Here is a 25,916-nt window from a genome sequence, read left to right on the forward strand (position 1 = left end):
ATTTCATTTTCAGATCAACGAACCTTCGGAAAATGAACAATATATCATTTTAATCTAAATTATGAACTTTCGGAATAATGATTTTTCGGAAATGCGGAACCTTCAGATAAACAAACCATCGGAATCCCGGGAATGGCGAAACTTCGGAATAAGGAGCCTTCGGAGTAACATACTTAAGTAAGAAAAGAACCTTTGGAATAGCGAACTGTAACCAAATCCTACACCGTCATTTTCTACACAATATGTGTGACAACACAAACAACTATCCTCTTTTAATAATGTAATATTTAAACGAAATTAAAAAGGTACTCTCCCATTTCACATAGCTTTCCAGCGTAGGATGATGATTCAACAAACATAGTATTATATATATATATATATATATATATATATATATATATATATATATTTATGCGTGGTTTCCTTCTTTTCGTTATACATTGCATATTATATTTGTTAGGTTATAACGAAATTTCGCTAAAACGAAAAAAAAAAAACCAAAAACAACTGCCGGTCCTGAGCATTTCGTCATAACGGGAGTGCACTGCACATGAACACACACGAGATAACTCCCTTGTAATGAGAGAAAGAGAAAAGGTGAGTAATGAATGACAGGAATAGACTACCTTCACGGTACATGGACAGAGAAAAGCGAGAGGGAAGAGGAAGATGATGGGTCAAAACCAGGGCACGTGAGGCATGAGATATAAGCTCCTCAAAATAAAGAAGTGTTACATGGAGTTGTGGTAAACGATAGACGATTGTGGTTAAAAGAAATATTGCAAAAAGTGAAATGTAACATTTCTTCAAAATGTCTTTAGTTCAATGGTAAAGTCATTCAAACTTAAAACTTCTTTTATACTACAATACTGTACTATCAAGAGAAATCCGAAATTTCGGAACAGTAAAAGAAAATACACATTTAGCGAAAATAGTTTTTGTTAAAGGCATTGACATTTACTGGATTACCGGGTAGGATAGGCAGGGACAGTTTCGTTTTTGATGAACATAGAGTCAAAATACAGAAGAAAGAAATTAAGCTTGTACATAAATCGTCCTTAATGCAAACGAAACAAATCGTAAATCCTTAAGATGTTGTTTTCATAAGATGAAGTATCAGTACGGCATCTCCGTGATTCCTGGCAAATGATACAAAGAACTTCGTTTCCTGTAGTAATAATATTCTTTTTATCAAAAGTAAGAGTTGGGGGGGGGGGGCAATGACCCGGGAGGTAGTTATCCAGGGGGTAATTGACGTGGTGCACTGTCCTGGGGGTAATTTTCCTTTTGATAGTTATATAGGGGAGGGGGAGTTGTGGGCCTACTTATCCGGGGTAATCATCTATGGGAAATTATCGCAGGGGGTAGTTATCGGGTGGAAGTTATCTGGGGTCTAGTTATCGGAGGAGGGGGTAGTTAACCTGGGGATAATTATCCTGGTGGTAATTATCTGGGGGTAGTTATCCGGAGGGTAGTTATCCGGGGGGTAATTATCCGGGGGGTAGTTACCCAGGGGGTAGTCCGGGGGGTAGTTGCCCTAGGGGGGAATTTCCCTTGGGGGTAATAATCCGGGTGGTAGTTATCCGGAGGGTGGTTTTCCAGGGGGTAGTGTTCCTAGACCCCATGTGGGACCTACTTAAAACAAGGTACACCAGAACCCCTTAATTATTTCAAACGAAAAAAGAAGGAATTAAAAAGAAAATGCTACAAATGGAAATACTCTGAGCAGGCATATTATTCAGTGCACTTTCAAGGTTAAGCCTATTTTAGTAGATCCAGGGGTCCGCTGAAGCTTAATTGGAATCAATAGAGGGTGCAGATTTTTGTTTTTCTTTTTTAAAACCAGCTGCATATTTACATTTTTTCTAAATACGTTCCAGATATTTTTCCCCAGTGTGGTAAAATAGGGGCCCACTTAAAAAAGTATGCAAATGGCACCATGCCCCCATTAGAAGTCAACCCCCCTCCCCCCCCCCCCCCCCCCCGACCTGTATGTATCACGTGCGCATGCGCACGATACCGTACACAATTGGATCCTACGACGCAACGTCGTGCGTGGGATCTTTGTACATTTCACTCACGCCACATCAAACTACCGTAGGTCTAGGTCTAGTACTTGTCAATGTGACAGAAAGGGAACGACATCTTCTGTGAAATGTAAGTAAAATGGCAGTAGAAAAAGAAAGAAAAAAAGCAGTCTTACTATTTCAATTCCAAATACAGTCAGTGTTCTCATATCATTTAAGCGTATTTATTTACACCTTAGTCCCGTGCACGCATTTTGAACGTATTAAACGAACAATATAGGTTTTTGGTTTTGCGCACCAAATGAACTAAAACTTTACGCCTCGATTGTAGCAGTGCACTACTGTAAAGTACATGTAGGTTTGTTTTCTATCGACTTCATGAATGCATGTGTGAATCCCTGTTAACTGTAGCTGTAGGGCAAAGCTGCATCCTTCATATGTCACCAGTTGGAAAAACTTTTTTTTTCTGTCCCCCATATGAAAACAATGGCCACTCGAACGCTTAGTACACTGACCTAACTACTAGTATACACAGCCCTGCCAGCTGTCGCTGTACACTTAGTGTAAGTCGCGACTATCACTGACCTACAATTGTTGGTGGCCCAATTGTTAGACTGGCCACTCTGCACCCTGTGGCGCGAGGCCTTTACTCGTACTCGTAGTACCTTGTTGTTATTATACTTCGAATGCGCAAGGATGCCTGGGGTGGTATTCTGTAAGGATCCAAGGACAGCTCTCGCTCCTAGATACGCGATTGGTATTCTGTAACACCGCGCGTAGGAGGAGAAATGGGACAGTGACGTCAGGGATCCTTATTTCTCTCCCAGCTTAGGATAGGGGCGTAACTGGATATGTTAATTAGATATAATTAGATGTTAATGAGATCTTAAGATAAGTGGTATTCTGTAAGCACAAGTAGGATCAAGTTTAGGAGCAAAAATAAGGATAGCCTCTAGGCAATCTTTCTCTGGCGATTATGCCGGGCTATTGCGTATATAGGCCTACCGACGACCCACTGTCTCTTATTTTGTATGTTCATGAACAAGAAAATAAATACATGAATCGTATAACAGAGTTATCTGTTCCTCTCATACTGAGGATTCTAAAACTGCAGTCTATAATGTTCGAAACAGTTGTATTCTTTATCTAGCTCTGTGGTATGTGTTTATTTGTTTGTTGTTTGCCATTTTCACACTTCATTTTTATTATTCGGCCCAAAATAAAAAGTACATTATGTACACAATAACAACAAAAGATATTATCATAATTATAATTGATATTGTAATAATTATGATAATTATTATCATTATCAATATTATCATTGTTATTATTATTATCATTATTATTATTATTATTATTATTACTATTATTATTGTCATTATTGTTGTTATCATTATTATTATGCTCAACGTCTGCCCGAACGTCATGCGGACGCAGTGCAAGTAGCCTACCTTCGCCGCCCACATTACGTGACCCTCGAAGTCGTTGCTATGAAGATCTAGTATACTCGTATACAAGGATATCATGGAGCTATAGTAGCTCCATGTTTATATCTTTGTTTAATCTATCAGTAATCTCCTTTATTTATTCTGTTATCATTGCCCTGCATGTTTGAGTCTATACTACCATAAAGATAGGGGAGAGCTAGCGGGGTGAATTAAGTGGGACAAAAATTGTGATTTGATGAAGTTTCTCGAATAACTTTCTGAAATTTAGAATGGAGCACACATGTATCGGACCAAAAGACTTTTGATGCTCGCCATATAACGGGTTGCAACGCTATATTCCTATAAGTCTCATATTTGTGTTATCATTGGTTTTTTTTTCCTGGGCAAAAGTGGAACATTGGTTTGGTTTAAGTGGGACAAACAGTAGCTATAAGCAAGACATTATTATTACAAGCATATCAATCGATCATAGAATAATGTAAGCGCATGTGTGTGTGTGTGTGTCTGTGAGTGCATCTATTATTATTATTATTATTATTATTATTATCATTATTATTATTTATATTCATTTAAGAAAATCTTATATATTTTATAATAACTTTGAATTAAGGACGAAGTTTGGCATGCAGTGATGATATCCCAGTTTACCCCCAACATCCTCCAAAAGTTCAAAATTTGAGCTAATTTCTGCAAAAACTTTAAATGCTAATTGATGGAACTCGTAAGGTCACATCTATTATGGTGGGCTAAGTGCGTGCTAAAGCTTTGATAATCAAAATTGTATTCTTAACTGTAAAATTTGACTGACAATACATTTTAACTCCTCGCACAGTAGAGCTGCGTGAAGCGCATGTTTGAGCAATGTAGATCTTGGGCGCGCATTGCGTAAAATTAGCCAGATGATTGGCTCATAGATACTGCGCCGGGCGTGTCCTGTCTTTCTTCATTAATATTCATTATTCATAAATGACTGTCCTAGGATAGGCTTAGGACAGGCTTACAGAATACCGATTTTGCCTGTCCTAAGGGTATCCTATTTTCTGTCCTACGCGCGCTCCTAGGATCGAAATAAGGATCGCGCTTACAGAATACCACCCCTGGAATCTGGATGGATACGTGCATTCCCACACATTTGATAACGAAGTCATTAGTGATTGCTGTATCAGTGTATGGATGTATAAAACTTGTATAGGTAGGAGGTCTTGCCCTAAAAAGCAAAAGTAGTCCACTGTTTAAGATACATTGTTTTTATGCCTCCGCCACGAAGTGGTGCCGGAGGCATTATGTTTTCGGGTTGTCCGTCCGTCCGTCCGTCCGTCCTTCCGTCCGTCCGTAATGAATTTTGTGGACAAGGTAACTATCAAAACCTGTTGAGGTATCCTAATGAAACTTGGCATGTATGTGTATTAGGGGGTGAAGTTGTGCCTATCAACTTTTGGGTGCACATGCTCAAGGTCAAAGGTCAAAAGGTCAAGGTCAAATACATAAAATTTCTCTATTTCCACCATATCTATTGATTGCCTGAAGATATTTTCTTGAAACTTAGTGAATACATGTATTACCCAATTAAGATTCTCTGGTGAAGGTTTGGGTCATGAGGTCAAAGGTCAAAAGGTCAGGGTCAAATACATAAAATTTCACTATTTACACCATATCTATTGAATGCCTGAAGATATTTTCTTGAAACTTAGTGAATACATGTATTACCCAATTAAGATTCTCTGGTGAAGGTTTGGGTCATGAGGTCAAAGGTCAAAGGTCAAAAGGTCAGGGTCAAATACATAAAATTTCACTATTTCCACCATATCTATTGAATGCCTGAAGATATTTTCTTGAAACTTAGTGTATACATGTATTACCCAATTCAAATTCTCTGGTGAAAGTTTGGGTCATGAGGTCAAAGGTCAAAGGTCAAAAGGTCAAGTAAAATTATTAAAACTTCTTTTTTTTCTCCGTACCTTGGAAAATTGTTCAAGGTATCTTCATGGAACATAGTATATACATGTACTGACTGGAATTGATTATCTAGAGAATGTAGGGTTCATGGGGTCAAAGGTCAGGGGTCAAAGGTCAAGTGCAACACTTCAAAATTTTACTATTTCCCTCATATTTATGTAATGCCAGCAGGGTTATTTTTTTTTTTTTTTTACACTTGGTGTATGCATGTGTAACCTAATAGAAATTCTCTGGAAAGTTTTTTTTTTCTTCTTTCTTTGCCTCAAAGGTCAAAAGGTCAAAAATCAAGTGAAAGTGCTGAACTAACTTTTTCCTCCATATCTCGGAAGTGGCTCAAGTTATCTTGAAACTTAGTACATATTATGCATGTTCTACCTGAAAGTGATTATCTTATGATATGGGCCAGATGAAAATGGTAACAATTTACTATTCAATTCAGAAATTCACACCAATTTTCCACACCTGTACCTTGAAAATTACTCAATGCCTAAATGTATGAATGGGTCAAAGTCAAGTTAAAGTCCTTAAATCCCTAGATACATGCTCTCCTATTCATCCAATTAAACCTAGGTCAAGGAAGGTGAACATTCAACACATTTGTGACAAATTTGTTATTTCAATATTTTGCCAATTTTGTGAAAATGTAATCACACATTGTCCACATGTACTATCTAGACCTATTGGGAAAATCATGCATTATGGTGGAGGCATACCAGTCGCCAAAGCGACATTTCTAGTTCAAATTGTATTTTTTTATAGCCGTGAACATTTTATTAAAAAGGTTTTTTTCACTCTTAAATGTTTTATGACATACAATTACAAATGCATTCGCATGTTCATTTGTGTTGATTCATGATACCCTCAACATTATTTTTGAGGTGAAACAAATATCCAAAAACAATCCATATAATGATATTTATAAATAATTTTTCTTCTATTTTTCTTCAGATTTCTTGGATATGCCCGCAAAAAAACAACAACAGGTCTTTCAAACCAAGATTCTGTTTGTGACGTCATCTGTCAGTCATTGCTAAAGTACAATGTAATATGATTAACAAAAGACATTTGGAATGACCCCCCCCCCCCCCGAGACTGAGCATAACTTGCATTCCCTCACCATGTCTTTTGTTAATCACATTAATGTCACAGAAACATTCAAGCTATGCTAAGTCATGGGGAAGGTGCAATGTTTTTTGTTAAACATATTAGTATTTTAGCAATGATTGACAGATGAGGTCACAACCAGAATCTTGGTTTAGAAGTTTTTTGTTTGTTTGTTTGTAGGCGTATCCAAGCAATCTGAAGAAAAATAGATGAAAAATAATTTAGAAATACATGGAATGTTTCTAGATATTCGTTTCACTGCAAAAGTGATATTGAGGGTAGACACTATCATGAATCGATGCAAATCAATATGCATTTGTACTGTTAAAGTGGAAATTTTCGTGCATTTCGCACAACCAGAAACTAGCGCGAAAATAAAAGCGCGTGAATATTTTTGCATGCCATATGTTCCAGTGGTTGATATCTTGATTCTGCGGAAATAAAAGCATGCGAAACTCTTTTCACCCGGCCAAGCGCGAAAAATTAGTCGCGTGAAAATATCCACTTTTACAGTATGTCATAAAACTTTAAAGTCTTTCAACAAAGTACTCCTCAGATACCATTTGTAATTTCTGATCACAGAGTTCTTTAGTCAGATGAAGATAACTGTCTTCTACACATTCTACAGTTCTAAACTAGATCTAGATCAATGCCATTCTTTAATCACATTTGATGCACAGCATCTGGGCAAATACAAGTGTATATATTATCTGTTCTCGTAGAGAAGTACTAATTACTTTTATATACTGTACTATTACTATTCAAATACAAATGAGATTTATATCAGTGCCGGTACTAAAAGTACAATAGCAAGATCACACGGTTCCTTTCAAGCCTGCAGCAGATGCAGACTTCCTTAAATCTTCGTTTGCAAAACAACACAATGATTCCGTATTTCATGAAATGGGTTCAAGAATGTAGCCAATTGGAAGCGCTGAAATGAGTCACGTGTGCGCTCATGATTTTCTTACTAACATCCACGGCCGTGCAAAAAGTGTGCACGGCGTGTTATCCTATGGGACATTGCAGAGAAAGCGTAAACGTCTCAGTCACTGACGTCACAATGTTTACACTAGCAGTGCACACTCAATCAGTTGTTACAAGTGCGTTGTGCGCTACTATACTCGCTGTCAATCCTGTAAACAACTTCTAGTTCAGGCTGCCAGCCGGCCTTTCTTGTGCATAACACGATGTGCAGTGGCGTACGTATACTCTTATACGTACTTGTAGGGGATTTCCGAGTGCGACGTGTGTAAATGTTTGGGATGAACATCTTCGGACATCTTGACTTGCACTCTCGGGTATTTACATTGTAGTGCAACATGTTTTACAATTGTGACTGTGCACCTCAAAATGAACATAAAGTCGCACACACTGATTTTGCGTGAGGACTGAAAATAAGTGAAATGGGTCAACCTAGCCGAACTTGACTTTTTCATATTTTCTGAAAGAGCAGGTCTTCTTTTACATTATGCTAAAATTTGGTATCATAAAACGGGCAGGAAAGTGTGCTTTTTAAGCAGTTTATCTCGATCATTTTTGGTAAAATAGTGTGATTAGGTGTGTCTTTAGAATCTCTTTTTCATTTCTGAAGAACCTTGTCCACACTCTTCACTTTCAACTCTAATAACTTTAGAAAGGATGATACTACTGCTTTGAAAGTTGGCATTAATTATGGACAGAATGTGTTAATGAGACATGCTTGATTTCAGTTTAATCTGATAATCCCTTCATTGTTGTTACTCTGGTGGTTTACTTCCTGATTTTTGTCCCATTTATCGCACAGCCAACGTGGTTTGGTAAAGATTAAGCGCTTGAATAGACACTGTACTTCAGAGCCTCTTTTCTCAGTTCACACTTTTCCTGAGTTTGTGCTTTCTTTCCAATATTTAGATAGGTTAGAAGAGTCCATTTGATTTGAGTTATACATCATTTTAAAGCTTAAAGTCTGCTCTTTCAGAATATGGTCTTAACTAAAAATTCATGTCTGGCGACTTTTTGTTTGTTTTGAGGTGCAGGGTCACAATTGTAAATACCCTCGAGTGCGCTACATCTCCACTAACGCACTCTCACCTGTGTATTATTTGTATAATATCACGACTGAAGAGATCCTCGTCATTTGATTGGTCGTTTGACATTGATCATTCGGCCCATTTCACTATGACGTCATCATTCGTGCATTGTGGCTCCATTTACCGTGCAATTTTGGATCCATACAATTTGCTCCATTGCACGCTCACTGAGAGCCCGGCTGGCACACTACGCGTGTCAAACGCTTGCCTTTGCAGTGTGTGTGTATGCGACAGCGCGCTAGCGTAAAGCGCTCAGTAAGCACTCTTACGATTTCAGATTCTCTCTTGTTTATAAATTAATAAAACGTCAAATGAGAAGGATCTATTTTAGGCGTTATACAAAACAAATAATAAATGTTTTTCATTCGTGCAATGGACAGAATATTTCATTTGGTGAAAGATGAAATGTTTGATCCATTCAACTCGGCTGCGCCTCGTTGAATGGATCATTTCATCTTTCACCTCGTGAAATATTCTGTCCATTGCACTCATAAACATTCATAGCACGATGATTGAATCTTCTAGTCATTGCAGCAGGGTACCAGTACCACATCGTAAGTCATCTTACTTTACTTGGAGTTTACTTGGATGTAGAGATGTAAAGTGTTGCTTACTGGCCCCTCCAGTTTCACTATCCCTCTTATATGGACTGTACAAATGTACTTTATAGTGGGATATCTGTATCACCAGTGTTTCTCAAGGATAGTTTTGAACATGTTGACACTTGATTATCAAACCAATGTCTGGCAATGAGTTCCAGTTGTGATCAGAGAAGGGCTTGTGATGCAACATATACATGTACATTGTATCTGGATCTTGGTTTTCTAACTTTCATGCTGTATCATAATATGGGCTTTAGAATCTGTGCGATCAGATTGGTCAATTGCCATGCATTGATTTATTACTGATCCACACTGAGCCATGCATCTGGTAAAATCGGAATGCATGGCTCAAGTCTTGTACAGTGTTGTAACATTAGGTGTATTGGATGCATGATGGGGAAAATGGTTGTATTTCATGAATTTATGGGCCCATTTTATTACACAAATGATGCACAGGCCTATTTCGTGGATCACTGAAAATTGGATGCTCCACTCTGTCCTGTACATCATTTGTATGCTGGCCTCTGGTTCTAGAGTGTTTACCAATTAGAAAAATCCATGTACTTTTGTACCTGGTACATCTACAGTAGGTGGTCAATTCCAAACGTTCTTGATCTTATAGGTTTGTAGAACCTCTGCTCTTTGTCTCCAATATGCAATTGTCTCAATCAGTCTTTCTGGATACCCCATGTGGCGAACATTTGGGAGTTGGGCAAGAGAAGTCTAAAGCTTGCTCCATTGCTGAAATAAAAAATGCATATAGACAGGAATATTGCTGGATATGGCCAGCAGCTCTGTGTCATGAAATGATCACAAGATGAATTCAAGCTCGGTCATGCATGGTATAGAAGATATAGGTCCTACAGTGTAATACCAAGAGAGCACAAACATTGATCAAAGCTGAAAACCCTGAACAGAAATGAAATATTTGCTGTTACAATCTGACATCTCCTATCTGGCTTCCCTTTATCTGGATTTTTTTTTTCTTTCATCCAGATGCAATGTCAGCATGATTTTTTTTTTTCTCAATCTAATAATTACGGGGTGAAGGGTGATTTGAAACTCAAACAAGATTCCTACACAAACTCACATGAATTAAATATCATTCCTAACCATAATTAACATACATTTACATCAAATTTTCATCTAAATGACATGCATTCAGATATTCACTACCCCCAAATAACGACAAGAACATGGACAGAACACAGTACAGGCAATCATTCATTGAGCAAACAGAGAAATGTGAACACAGTCCAGCTGACGAGGATGTGACGCATTCACGCAAAATTGATATAGGGTACGTATGTGGTCGTCTTATTCTCATTGCCGACTTTACATGTACATGTAGGTCACATGCACAGCCGTCGATATGACAAGACTCGCATTAGTTTGAATTAGTTGGGCGATGAATGATAGTACTAGCACTCACAATTTGTACACACACTTACAATCACACACAAGCTTTACTCAATGGCATTGTGCCAAGCATTGTTTCCTGTACTGTGTTTAAGCATCAGTCTAACAATGGTTGACTTTACCGAGCCTTGATAGAAGTTTGAAATCAAGTTTAGTCCACTCCTTCTGTTTCTTTCCAAGACCTTCTTGATACATTTCTCAATATTCAAGTCTTCAGGTATGACAACACATTGATTTCATTGTAAAAGCAAAACAAAACAACAAAGACCTGTTTATAATTTTGTGTTAATAGCAAGGAAAGAGTTTCTAAAGTGTATGCTACAGCCATGTCTGCAATAGGTTACTTGTGCATGTACAGTGGAGTGGACGCGGTAGCTACCATTGGGTAGGCAGCTGCATGTAGTTTATATCGAGTGTCCCATATCTAGCCAGATCCCTTACGCGGATGAGCGCCGGTCTCAACCTGTCCGGATAAGAGAGGTCGGACCGAAGTCATAACTTAGTAGAGGATAAACACTAACTACTGCACACCTGCGTCATGCGACTTATAGCAGGATCTAATGATTAAGTTTTTGATACTTAATAGTTTATTGCTTCCTTTCAGCTGCAGCTTCTTTGCCATCACACAACAGATCAACATGGATGTCTCATGGATTAAGATGGAGGTCAAAGAAGATGAGGACAAAAATGAAGCAGAATATGCATCACAGTGGACAAAGGACTTTGTGGAAGACATCAATGAAGCAGGTAGTATTTTTTTTTCTGCCAAACTGAAGCAGTTTCTGTCAAACTTTGATTGGCTTTGCCAAAGGATCCAAAAATAGGTGACGGCTTAGCCGGAAAAACTGAGATGGAAGTCAGATCATAAACATTGGTCAAAACTATCAAATTTCTGTTTTGGCATAATGTTGTTGCCTAATGTTTTGTCCATCATCTGCAGCAGTATCAAAGCTAAATGTACAGAGGAAAGGCAAGAAATTAGGAATTTTCTGGGCCATTATTTTCTGCCCTCAGTGGAACAGAAACGTGTCTAAATATCTGGATTTAGTGCCGCAGATAGACTATGCCCCTGGCAACAAGGGAGTGATTTTATTGGTCAATGCGTGGCATCTTCACAGATTGGTCGAGCATACACTGCTGGCGCTATTGTAAGCTTGAATGAACATCACAAAGGTTGCTATGAGCAGACCTTCTATTGTCAAGAGGTGAAATGAAAAATGTCTTACCTGCCCTTGATCACAATAGCATCAGAAAGAATACTTTGAAGGTAGTTTTCTTAAAACACTGGTTATACAAAGTTACACATTTTACCAAACATGAAGGGCACCTCAAGGTCAAAGGTCACAGGCAGAGGTTAATGAACTTTAGGGCCCAATGTTAAGTTTTTAGGACACATTTCGTTTATGGCTCGTAACTTTTGATGTTTCTGTCTGTTTGTGACCAAACTTAGATGGTAGATGTTCCTTGGGAAGTTGAAGGTTACCACGAAGTCAAAGGTCACAGACAGGGGTCAACAAACTTTTAGGGTCCAATGTTAAGTTTTTATGGCACGTTTTGATTATGGCTCATAACTTTTGATCCCTTTGTCTGTTTGTGACCACATTTGGATAGTAGATGTCCCATAGGGAGGTGAAGGTCATCACAAGGTCAAATGTCACAGACAGGGGTCAACAAACTTTTAGGGCCCAACGTTAGTTTTTAGGGTGCATTTCGATTGTGGCTCATAACTTTTAATCCCTTTGTCCGTTTGTGACCAAACTTGGATGGTAGATGTCCCTTGGAAAGTTGAAGGTTACCACAACGGCAAAGGTCACAGACAGGGGTCAACAAACTTTAGCGCCCAATGTTAAGTTTTTATGGTGCATTTTGATTATGGCTCATAACTTTTTATCCCTTTGTCCGTTTGTGACCAAACTTGGATGGTAGATTCCTTTGGGGAGGTGAAGGTCATCCCGAGGTCAAAGGTCACAGAAAGGAGTCAACAAACTTTTAGGGCCCAATGTTAAGTTTTTATGGCGCGTTTCGATTGTGGCTCATAACTTTTGATCCCTAAGTGCTTTTGTGACCAAACTTTACAATAGACGGTAGATGTCCCTTTGGGAATTAAAGGTCATCACAAGGTCAAAGGTCACAGAAAGGGGTAATTTTTGGGGCCCATTAAGTTTTTATGGCGTGTTTCGATAATGGCTCATAACTTTTGATCCCTTTGTCCGTTTGTGACCAAACTTGGATGGTAAATGTCCCTTGGGGAGTTGAAGGTCACCACGAGGTCAAAGGTCATAGGCGGGTAAATGAACTTCTGGGAGTAAGAAAAACATTAATTTCTTGTACGCAAATGGGCGAGACAAAATTTGGCACTTGCCTTGTTTGAATTGCATCACTGATCTAGTTCAAGCATTTTGATGAGGACAGGTCATTTATCCGTTTCCCAGAAATACATGTAATTCCAATAGAATGAATTGGTTTTATGATGTACACGGTACGTCTTCATGAATGGTGCCAGTAACTTCTCATTCCATACATTCCATGTTTGTCTTTCAACTCCCAGTTGCAGAAGAATGTGATACCCGCCTGTGTCCACCTTCCTCCATTCCAAGACTCAAGATGGAAAGAGAAGTCTGTGTCAGGACTTACAAGCTACCTCTGTGTGAAGATTGTGGTGAAGGGTTTGAAAGCAATGAAGATTTCAGACAGCACCTGATGACAAGACATGGATCCAGACACACCCAAGAGAGCCCCACCCCACCATGCGATGGTGATGATCAGAATGTAGCCAACATACATCATTCTACTACAAGCACAGTTTCTGATGACAGAACGTTTGTTGTCACACAAAGAGAGCAACTTCATTGTCACCAAGCTGACAGTGAAGCCATTTCCACTGGACTGGTAGAGTATCAACTGGTAGAGTTCAAAGTGGAACCTCCATCTGAACCTGTAGAGTTCCCCACTGAGGTAACTGTCAAGGTTGAACCTCTGCCTCCAGGAGACCTGCACACACAAGAAGCAGTCAACCTCTACAACAACTGCAACAACTGTGTTGGTAAGTTGGTAACAGAGAGAGCAAAGATATGCCCCTTATGAGTAGATGAAAGCTTCCAAGTTTTATTAGGAAGAATTTTGGTACAATGAATGTAGAAGGAAACTAACAGGCCTGAAGTTGACCCAGCATGCCATTATTCATGCTTAAAGGACAAGTTCACCTTCATAAACATAAGGATTGAGAGAATGCAGCAATATTAGTAGAACACATCTGTGAAAGTTTGAGGAAAATTGGACAATCGATGCAAAAGTTATGAATTTGTAAAATTTTTTTGTTGGAACCGCTGGATGAGGAGACTGCTACACCTTGTGAGTCATTTGCGTACAACAGTATAAAGAAAATGTATAAGAAAATTCAACATATTTTCACTTTTTTCGCATAATAAAAGAGCACTTGACTTGCCTCTTTCTAAAGGCAGGGGGAATAATATTACCCATAACATTTGTCGGTAACGAGTCAGGGGAATGTGTACTTTTTTCAAAAGATGGAATTTTGTGAAATTCTCTTTATATTTTCCTTATATTGTTGTACGCATGTGACATCGTACACTGTGATAGTCTTCTCATCCAGCGGTTACTGCACAAAAACTTCAAAAATTCATAACTTTTGAACGGATTGTCTGATTTTCCTCAAACTTTCAATGATGTGTTCTACTAATATTGCTACTTTCTCTCAAACCTTATGTTTATTAAGGTGAACTTGTCCTTTAATACCTTGGTACTTTAAAAATAACCTTTGTAGTAGGGCAGATATGTAACAAAATTTGGTCGAGATGCTCACATCCGGCAGAAAGAATGAAATTTTGCATATAGGGGTATTTTGGGGCGCTGATTTCAAATATTGCCGGATCCAAGAGATCTGACCACGGGGTCGGCCGCCATTTTGAATTCCTATATGGCTGCCATCACAACACAAATTTAACGATCCCTATCTTCAGTTCTGAATGACCTGTGGCACCAAAATTTGGTACACATGAGCGTTTTGACACATTGATTCTGCTGACAGATTGATTTGAAGTGTCTGACAAACATCGAATGACTGCCATTTTGAATTCCAATATGGCCGCCTCGATGAAATATTTAAAATCCCTATCTCGATTTCTAAGTGGTGAGTGACGTTGAAATTAGGTGTAAACAAGTATTTTATTAAACATACTGAGTTAAAATATGTACTTATATGATGTGTCTGACAAACGTAATGGCTGCTATTTTAAATTCCAATGTGGCTACGAAGACAAACACCAACGACAAACATTCACGGGCATGTCAAAAAGTGCAGCAAAAAGGAAGCATAATGCACCTTTCACTGACGTCACAATGTAAATCAGCAGCATGCACTCAATCAGTTACAAACGCGCTCAATCAGGTAGCCTAATTTACAAACCCGAGATAGAGATTTTCAACACTCCAACATGGCAACTTTGTATAAAAATTCAAATTGGCTGCTGTGCAGCTTGTCAGACATATCAAATAAGTCTGTTATTGAAGTCATCATAACTATATGGCATATTAAAACTAATTACGAAATTTACAAGGTTTTTGACAATTTGCTGGAACACCACCTGGTCACTTTTTTTTCCTGTTGTATATAGGGTAAAAAGCCCTCGAAAAACAAAAATGTCTTTTACAAAAAGTGGACCTTTTCAAAAATTTGGGGGGGGGGGGGGTCGTATGATCCTGCCGACCCCCCCTTGCATACACCCATGTACGTGTAGTCTGGCTTTACCCGGCATGTCTACACTGCACCAGACATTTTAGAGGGAGGATCAGACCAATCAACCATCTTTACACTCATAAAATCTTGTGATATGAGAAATTGTGGTCGTCTACGCTAGCAAAGGACAAACATCATTAACCCTATTTTAACTGGGCTATTTGAGACCAAGTTTTTACTGGGGGGGGGGGGGGTCAATTTGACCCTCCCTTCAGATCTCGGCTGCTGATGGCGCGATCTGGATATCAACTACAAGATTACATGGTCATAAAATAGAAAAATATTGATTTTCTCTTTATTACACTATATGTAAATTAATGCATGAAATTTCTATTTTCACCTGCAACTCCGTTCAAAAGACTGAAGGATTCCTTAATTTTTGATTGAGAATTCCTTAAGAGACATCAAAAACTTTCCTTGCTAAGAAATAGCACAATCAAAATCAATTTCTTTTGTTTTTTACTGTTTTAAATTTCTTACGTATTTTGCTGTTTTTTTGACCTTTTGCTTTTTGTTGTTTTTTGATCAAATTTTGTTGCAGGCACTTTTTCAAGTTGATGTACATTAGAATTGATTAATTTTAATGATTAAAAGTGAAAATAATCTAATTTATATCAATTTAACAAAAACACACAATTTGCATTGGATTTCCACATGATATCATGAATTTAAGCCGTTTTTGGGTTGACATGCATATGAAAATTATTATGTTACTTCGGAATGGTGCACCTGGACATAGCAATTTTGGTCTCAAAACATGCGGGAGACTTCAATGAAAAAAGTCACGAAATGACGCGGCGCCATCTTTTCGTGTCACGGAATCGTGGCGCGAAATGTCAAGGGGGGGTCAATTTGACCCCCCCCCCCCCCCCCCCCCCCAGTTAGAATAGGGTTTAAGTGACTGTACTGTTCAAGAAATGTTATGTGTGAGTTTTTGTTTTACAGTTACATGCAGTCCTATTCACTGAGATACAACAACTTTTCAAGGGGGTCCAACTAAGATTTCCCAAGGTCTCCACTTTCCATGTACCCCATCACTGGGAGTATTAGATTTGATCTAAAAAGCATATGAATGTCAGCATCATGCATTGTGAAACTACACCATGCCTATGATTACAGAATTTTGTAACTTACTTAAATGTACATCTACATACAGGAAAGCTGTAAAAGGATGCGAGATGATATGAAATGCTCCCACTGTGTTTTGTTTTGTGTTTTAATACGCATGGTCATACGGTATATGACCATGCATTATACATTTTGATCCCTCAATATATAAATTGACATTGAAAAGTATGTGGCATATAGATAGCTAGATTCAAATTATATGTGTTATACTGAATTGTGGTATAACTCACCTGGGATTTTGACCACTGACAATAAATTAGTGACTGGACAGATTCTTATATTATTGATTTGAGCTCTTCTATGCAATTTTTACTCTATCTTCTCGGAAAAAAAAAATCAATGTTTTACAATCATCAGACTATCTTCTCTAAGTGTATTTTCCCTGTTGTTACCATCAGGACCAATACTCGGCACAGCCACAAAGGCACAACAAACCCCATCCCACGAAGAAGGTTCACAACACCAGGCATACATTGGAGATGCCCCTTTTACCCAGTTCCAGCCACAACCCCCTCCAGACCACCATCATCATCGGCAGCAGCAGTCGGAGGAGGTGTTGACTGGTCTAGCGAGTCAGGTAATGAGATATGAATGCATGCAGTGAAGATGATAGTTTGGATAACAAATTTAGACTTTGCAACTGATTGACAAATTGCCCTACATGTTAACGTAAATAAGCACTGAATTGATCAGTGTTTTAGTAGTAGCCATGATGATAAAAAAATCATGGGCATACATACTTGAGCAGGATTCGAACCTACGACCTCCTGATCAGGCGTCGATGTAGGGCAATTTGTCAATCAGTTGCAATGAAAACATCTCGACAGAAGAATTTCATGAATTTGAATAAATTTAGACTTATTCCTGAGGGCTTCAGAGTCCTGCCGTTTGTCCCCTGGAGGGGCTACTAGTGTGGGCCTTCTTGTAGTAAACTATACATATTTTGCCATTTATTGAATATTCATGTCTAGATTGTAATGAAACTTGGCAAGAATTATTAAAGGCATACGATCGTCATCCCTTCTGGTATGTAAACTCCGAATGACGGAAGTTTGTGCATGCAATTGCACAATGCCAGACTCGGTGCTATATCCATACGTGTGGGACAATGCTGCCACTGAGACACGTGTGTGTCTGTGCGTACGCATCATACACAAACATTTTCTCCGCGAGCTGCGGTGATTGGAGGAGAGAGGCCAGAAGACGCGTGGCTCTTTTGGCCTCTCTTCATGCGCATGTGCACTGAGAGTGTGCGTCCATTCGGAAGTTCTCGGGGCTCGCTCGGACAGCCATTTTGGGTAAGGAGATTTGTAGCACAGAGCTCTTGTAGTCTAGAGTGTTGTTCGCTGACCCATTGAGCCAGCGCTATTCTCATTCGGGGTCACTACATTTGATACAGAATGGGGGAGGCAGCGTGTTGCGTTCGTCTCCATGCCGCACAAACCACTCACCACGATTGTATGCCTTCAAAGATAATATAAAGTTTTGGTACCTCAAAAGTTTTCCTGAATTTTTGTGTTTCAGGTTAAAGTACCTTTCATATAACTGACACTGTGAGACTTACTCGCCCCAAAGTGCTTTCATGTCTCAGTAATCATGCAATTAACTGCGACCAGCAGCCCCAAACAATCTTATCCATTCATGGATTTGAAATTTGTGCGCATGTGATGTGTGCGCATGCGCTGGCTGTAGTATTCAGTGTATGTAGCTCTCCCAAGGTCCTCTTGACCGAGTCACATTCAGTCATCAATTTGAACAGAAAGGGACTATTGGCAGAATCAAACGTTGCCCGAAGCCTGTTCTCAATATTTCAACTTAATTGGTAAGTCTTCAAATTGAAGAAATTTTTGAATTTTAAGTTGATATTTACCCGCGATACTAAATCTGTCATGATCCTAGATGCTACAATGCGAAGCCCCATTACAATACAATACAATACAATATTAGTATTTCTATAGCGTTCTTACAAATAGTACATATGTATCACAGCACTTGGGCTGCTGGTTGCAGTTAGCTATGCGTACACATGTTTTGTATGGGGCTGCAGGCTGCTGGTTGCAGTTATCATGCAATAATGGTGTCGTACAATACGTGTACTACCTCGCCGCGCCGCCGTACGGCAGCGGCTCTGGTACGAAACCATTATTGCATGATTACTAAGACATGAGAGCACTTTGGGGCGAGTAAGTCTCACAGTGTTAGTTATATGAAAGGTACTTTAACCTGAAACACCAACTATTAGAAAGACAAGGAAATTCAGGGAAACTTTTGAGGTAGAACTTTGTATTATCTTTAAGAGGAGTCCAAATTGGGGATTTCACTACTCTTTTCTTCTTTTCTTTTCTTTTTTTTTTTTTTGGGGGGGGGGGAGGGGGAGCTCAGGGGTAAAGCCTCCTTCAGATATCCTTGTTGATTTTTCTGCCTCTGCCATGCATTGTCACCGGAGGCATAATGTCTTCGGGTTGTCCGTCCCTCCATCTGTCCCTAATTAAGTTTGTGGACAGCATATTAAACTTAATCTTTCTCAGGCCGGGCTTTTTTGGCTATTTTAAAACACAAGGCAATCGCCAAATTGTGTCTCGCCCATTCGCGTACAAGGAATTAATATTTTTTATAACTCCCAGAAGTTAATTGACCTGCTTATGACCTTTGACCTTGTGGTGACCTTCAATACCCTAAGGGACATCTACCATCCAAGTTTGGTCACAAACGGACAAAGGGATCAAAAGTAATGAGCCATAATCGAAACGCGTCATAAAAAAATTAACATTGGGCCCTAAAAATTTGTTGACCCCTTTCTGTGACCTTTGACCTTTTGATGACCTTTAACTCCCCAAGGGACATCTACCGTCCAAGTTTGGTCACAAACGGACATAGGGATCAAAAGTTATGAGCCACAATCAAAATGCGCCCTAAAAACATAACATTGGGCCCTAAAAGTTTGTTGACCCCTGTCTGTGACCTTTGACCTTGTGACGACCTTCACCTCCCCAAGGGACATGTTCCATCCAAGTTTGGTCACAAACGGACAAAGGGATCAAAAGTTATGAGCCATAATCGAAATACACCCTAAAAACTTAACATTGGGCCCTAAAAGTTCGTTGACCCCTGTCTGTAACCTTTGACCTTGTGGTTACCTTCAACTTCCCAAGAGACATCTACCATCACCCAAGTTTGATTGCCATTGTAGCAACATGTGCTGAGTTATGTGTGATAAGAGTCTTGCAAGTAAACTTTAACGTATGACCTCAAATGACCTTTGACCTTATCATGTGACCTCTTATGGCACCATAACATGAAGGTACCCCCAGTGCATCCATCACCCAAGTTTGAGTGCTATTGTAGCAACATGTGTCGAGTTACGAGTGATAAGAGAGTCTTGCAAGTAAACTTTAACGTATGACCTCAAATGACCTTTGACCTTATCCTGTGACCTCCAACGGCACCACAACATGAAGGTACCCCTAGTGCATCTATGACTCAAGTGAGGTTGTAATCCAAGCAACTTATGTGAAGTTATTTGTCAAAAGAGAGTCTTGCAGGTAAACTTTAACATAGAAAAGAGGGTCTTGCACATACCCTTTAATATATGACCTCAAATGACCTTTGACCTCATCACATGACCTCTGACAACACCATAACATGAAGATACCCCTAGTGCTTCTATCACCCAAGTGTGGCTGCCATTGCTGTAACAGTTGCCAAGTTATGCATCATAAGAGAGTCTTGCAGGTAAACTTTAACATTTGTGACGGACGACGGACGGACGACGGACGGACGACGGACGGACGCCATTTGGATCCCTTAGTCTCGCCTTCACCTCCGGTGGGCGAGACAAAAAGGGGTTTTGGGGTAGTCCCTCCCTCCATTTGTCCCTAATTAAGTTTGTGGATAGCATTACTTAATCTTTCTCAGGCCGGGCATTTTCTGCTATTTTAAAGTCAAAGGGGGAAGGAGGGGCAGATTCCCCCCTTCCCACGAGATCTCAGCCATCAGAGGCACGATCATGTCAAATTTGGCATGCCTGACACTCACCTTTTTATACAGTGATTGATCTGTGTATCTGTTTTAAGATATTCAACAATTGTATATCTTTAACCATCCCAAAAGTCATTTCAATTCTGATACACTGTATATATCGTTTTGGGAATTATCTTTTTTTCTCTTTTTTTTTTCTACTTTTTGTCGAGCCCACCGGAGGTGAGGGGAGACTAAGGGATCGCCTGCAGCGTCTGTCCGTCCGTCGTCCGTCCGTCCGTCCGTATGTCCGTAGTCTGTCCGTCCGTCCATCCGTAACGCTACAAAAACTTCAATAACTCTTTACTCTGGGCTTCAATTGCAATCAAACTTCGAGGGAAGAGGGGTCATACAAAGTTTCACATTTTGCCATATATGAAGGTCACCTCAAGTTCAAAGGTCACAGGAAGGGGTCAATGAACTTTAGGGCCCAATGTTAAGTTTTTTTGGCGCGTTTCTATTATGGGTCATAACTTTTGATCCATAACTCCATTTGTGACCAAACTTGGATGGTAGATGTCCCTTGGGGAGTGGATGGCCACCACAAGGTCAAAGGTCACAAGCAGGGGTCAACAGACTTTTAGAGCCCAATGTTAAGTTTTTATGGCGCATTTCTATTATGGGTCATAACTTTTGATCCATAACTCCATTTGTGACCAAACTTGGATGGTAGATGTCCCTTGGGGAGTGGATGATCACCACAAGGTCAAAGGCCACAATCAGGGGTCAACGAACTTGTAGAGCCCAATGTTAAGTTTTTATGGCGCATTTCTATTAGGGGTCATAACTTTTGATCCATATGTCCGTTTGTGATTTAACTTAGATGGTAGATGTCCCTTGGGGAGTTAATGATCACCACAAGGTCAAAGGTCACAAGCAGGGGTCAACAAACTTTTAGAGCCCAATGTTAAGTTTTTATGGCGCATTTCTATTATGTGTCAAAACTTTTGATTCATATCCCCATTTGTGACTAAACTTGGATGGTAGATGTCCCTTGGGGAGTGGATGGCCACCACAATGTCAATGGTCACAAGCATGCGTCAACAAACTTTTAAGGGCCCAATGTTAAGTTTTTTTGGCATGTTTGTTTTTTGCCATAAATTTTTACCCTTTTATATCTTTTATTATCTGTTATATCTCTTTTTTTAATCAGTTGTATCCCATTTGCATACAATTTCTTGTACGCGAATGGGCGAGACACATTATGACACTTGCCTTGTTTGTCTTTTTTTTCCATTGCAAATTGTCATTAGCCAATTTTCTACCATAATCAGCATCAAGTGATTCAAAGTCAATATGTGATTAATATTACAACTACACAGTGTCACGTTTTTAGGAATTTAATGAGTGAGCACTGTTTTCCACAGGAAATGTATGCAAAATTACAAAATTTGCGCCCATTTGGGCGTGACATACAGTACAGTTACAAAAATGGGTGTCATTTTGTAACGGTATATGATGTTGATGTTGCAAATTTGGTCTCAAAAGTTGTGCAAGACTTAAATTTAAAAAAAAGCTAAGAAGCCTTGTGATGATGCCTTCTCTCGTTGCAGAAGTATTGCGCAGGTTAAGAACCATTTTGGTCATCAAAATGTGGCTGTGCATCACAAAACCAACAAAAAACAGCATGCACCGATTTTGTGTGAGGACTCAAAATATGAAATAAGTCAATGTACTTATAGTCAAATCTTGAGTTTTCTATAATAGGAAGAGCCATTCATCTACATAATTCTAAATTTCGGGATCACAAAATGAAAGGGAAATTGTGTTTTTAGCAGGTTTTCTGGTGTACGGGTATGTGATACATTAGTCGTCCCTGCCGAACGAGTTCGAGCAGGGGACTATGAAACGGGCTCCGTACGTGTGTGTCCGTCGTGTGTCCGTCCGTCCGTCCGTCTGTCCGTCCGTCCGTCTGTGCGTCTGTGTGTGATCAAAATGTTCTATTTGCTATTCTCTGTCATTTATGAGCCAATTTTGATTCTGTTTGATTTACAACGTATATGATAGCACTACATGGGAGCTTTGAAACTTCTACACAGAATTTCAGTTGTGATCTTTGACCTTGACCTTTGACCTATATTGTACATTTTGCTTCAAAATGCTACTCCTTCGCCATTTCTAACCCGATTTTGATTCTGTTTACTTTATATGATAGCATTACATGGGAGCTATGAAACTTCTACACAGAATTTCAGTTGTGACCTTGACCTTTGACCTATATTGCACATTTTGCTTCAAAATGCTACTCCTTTGCCATTTCTAACCCGATTTTGATTCCGTTTGCTTTATGTGATGGCACTAGGTGAGGGCTTCAAAACTTTTACACAGAATTTTGACCTTTGACTTATTTGACCTTTGACCCTGATTTTTTACCTATATTGTACATTGGCTACGAAGTGCTACTCCTTCGCCATTTCTAACCCGATTTCAATTCCGTTTGCTTTATGTGATGGCACTAGGTGAGGGCTTCAAAACTTCTACACAGAATTTTGACCTTTGACTTCTTTGACCTTTGACCTTGATTTTTTACCTATATTGTACATTGGCTACAAAATGCTACTCCTTCGCCATTTCTAACCCAATTTTGATTCCGTTTGCTTTATGTGATGGCACTAGGTGAGGGCTTCAAAACTTGTACACAGAATTTTGACCTTTGACTTCTTTGACCTTTGACCTTGATCTTTTTACCTATATTGTACATTTTGCTACTAAATGCTACTTCCGGCGGGGACATTTATTACGCACCGCGTAATTTCTACTTTCCCTTGTTGTGTATGTAACTGAATTCTGTAAATGGTAGACATTCAGGGGTTTGTAGACATACATGTACACTGTACTTTAAGGCAACACCTATGTAAGGGTCAACATTTTTCATGTCTCCTTTAAATTTCATCTCCTCTGAAATACTGTTATTTGCAGTTGATAAATAGATCACTAATACTTATGTATATTCATGATGTCTTTGCAGCTGTATGTTGGAACCATCCATTCAAAACAGTTATGCATCAACTTGAAATAAGGCTCATGTGAAATTCCTGGGTCTGTACTTCACACATGTACCATAGTTATATATTGATAAGTGTGCTTTGGAGACATCAAGTTCATGAAAAAAATTCAACAAAATGGCTGATTTTTATTTGGTACCCCGGGATACCATTTATGTCAAATGATGCTGCTGATGGCCGTGACGCGTGTGTTCATTTACTTCACATATTGTATATGCATGCATGTGAGCACGAGCTTGAATTGGAGCTTGTCAATCAGGACAATTAGCCAGAATCTAATCCGGCCACGAAATAACAGGTACGTGTTAATATAATTCTAGTTTAGTAAAGTTAAAATGTGAACAAGAAACCAGCATCTATTTTTAAAAGTGGAAAGACTACAAATGATGGCATTACTTAAAGTTTATTGCACAGGGTATAGTTGCACTTGCAGACCAAGTCCTAGACCTAGACCCTGTTTGCAGTGCGGGGCTGGGCCGAGCCGTGGCCGAGCCGCGGCCGAGTCCCGCAATTTTGTCCGTTTACACTGCTAAGCTCGGCCGCGCTTTTAATTAAAACCTTTCAATATTTTGTCGTAGTGGCGCTCTGCTTGTAAACAAACGCAATTTGGTATTGTCTGGTTTTCAGACCCTTTGCCAACTGAATTCCGTGGCGACGAAGTCGCCGTTCGGGCAAAGGCCTTTGCCGAAGGAAAGAATCCTTTGCAGGACAAAACCACCTTAAACTATACTAGTTTTCGACGTTGAGGGGCTTGATATCCTGAATAGCGAAAGATACAGGCAGAGGGTTTGGAAGCCAGACTAAAATTGGCGGCGCAGTTGGCCGCGCATTTGGCCCAGTTTGCGTTTACACCAAGAAAAGGCCGGGCTCGGCCGCGGCGGAGACCACCTCCAGAGCAAGGCCAAATGCGAGGCCAATTTTGGCCTCGCATTTGGCCTTTTGCGCATTTACACTGAAGCGGGGCTGGGCACGGCCGCGACCGAGCCTCGCACTGTAAACGGGGTCCTAGTCCCATGTCTATATGTAGGATGGGGGCTCTATTTCCAGACGCTTCAGAATCTTTAGTTTCAAATATCATGGCAAAATTTTTTTCTGGGGGGGGGGGGGGGCAGGTCTCCCATACCTACAGCCCTGGAGACACTGTCATTACAAGTCCTGTATAAACAATGCATGTAAAAAGGGGTGTTTTTCCACTGACGGGCGATATACATTTGTACTGTACGTGCATATAGTGAAAAAGGGTAGCAAAAATCGCTGAAATCAGAGGAAAAAGGCCATACTTTTTACAGAAAGTAGCAGGCTACTTGAAAAAAAGGTAGCTTCAGAGTGAATTTGGTGTATTTTTGAGATCAAAGGATCATTGCTTGTACACACACACACAACACACACACACACTGGAAGGCCCCCCACCTCAACCTTAATTAAGAATACAATAATTTGAATGAGGACATAGTGAATATGCCTGCACAAAAACACACACACACACACACACCACACTCTCTCTCTCTCTCTCTCACACACACACACACCCAAAGTCCTGAACATATCACATAAATGAATACATACATGTAGTACAGAACATTATTATTATTGTTTATTATTATTCATTCGGCAAATTCAATATACAATATACAATACAAGCTGACATAAAATACAAACAGAAAAATCGTAAAAATACATTATATAAAAAATTGTGGTAGTTCCAGGTGCATGCTGCTGGTTTGCCAGGGGAGGAAAAGGCAAAACTTAATCACCGAGGCTCGAGACCTTCCTCCCCGACCAGTGGCATGCACCCAGAATCAGCTATATCAATGTAAAAACAGATACAATCATTATCAAATAATACATTATTACACAAAAAATGCTCTGGATTCAATCACAACTAGACGTGGGAATTTTGTCAACACTGGACAAATTAGGTGATCCGATCTTTTCGAAAATCAAGATGGCATCTGAGCAAAAAAGTGGTTATCTTGTGAAAAGATTCTTGTAACATGATCTTTGCGTGTGCAAAAATATGGAAGAGATAGGACATGTATTCATTATTATACAGGATGAAACATTTATAACCTTTGACCCTAATGTACCCAAGATGGTGGTCTGATCAGGAAGTTGTTATTTTTATGAAATAATGTACGTGACATGAAACTAAGCATGTGCAAAATTTGAGGGTGATAGAAGCTGTCTCTCTTGAGTTATTGCAAAGAAAGTTGCAGAAGAAGAAAGAAAACATCTCAATACATGGCAGATAAGCTTTAAATTCAACCAAGTTTTTTTTAACGTAATCCCGACATCGTATGAAAAAAAATGAAGGGTACATTCACGATAGCCCAAAGTCTCAGCTACAACATATTAAAATCTGGGAGAAATTCATTGAAGCAT

At 39.5% G+C, this 25,916-nt stretch overlaps 1 protein-coding gene and 1 long non-coding RNA gene across 2 annotated transcripts in view; both read left to right on the top strand.

The window, feature by feature from the left end:
* Nucleotides 1-2,111: 2,111 nt before the first annotated feature.
* Nucleotides 2,112-13,463, top strand: LOC139734326 (uncharacterized). Its single transcript, XR_011711154.1, has 3 exons — nt 2,112-2,157; nt 11,233-11,375; nt 13,177-13,463. It is a non-coding gene; the product is annotated as an uncharacterized lncRNA (long non-coding RNA).
* A 32-nt stretch (nt 13,464-13,495) lies between these two features.
* The window catches only part of LOC139734325 (uncharacterized), a 108,159-nt gene continuing 95,738 nt past the window's right edge, over nt 13,496-25,916 (top strand). Inside the window, exons 1-2 of the mRNA XM_071645120.1 lie at nt 13,496-13,671; nt 16,911-17,089. The gene's annotated coding sequence lies outside the window, so the exon portion shown is untranslated. The remainder of the gene's footprint in view (nt 13,672-16,910; nt 17,090-25,916) is intronic.

This window comes from Diadema antillarum, unplaced genomic scaffold, assembly GCF_040938485.1.
Source record: "Diadema antillarum isolate AM-2024a unplaced genomic scaffold, OU_Dant_1.0 seq00000523_RagTag, whole genome shotgun sequence".
In the NCBI taxonomy this organism is placed as follows: Eukaryota; Metazoa; Echinodermata; class Echinoidea; order Diadematoida; family Diadematidae; genus Diadema; species Diadema antillarum.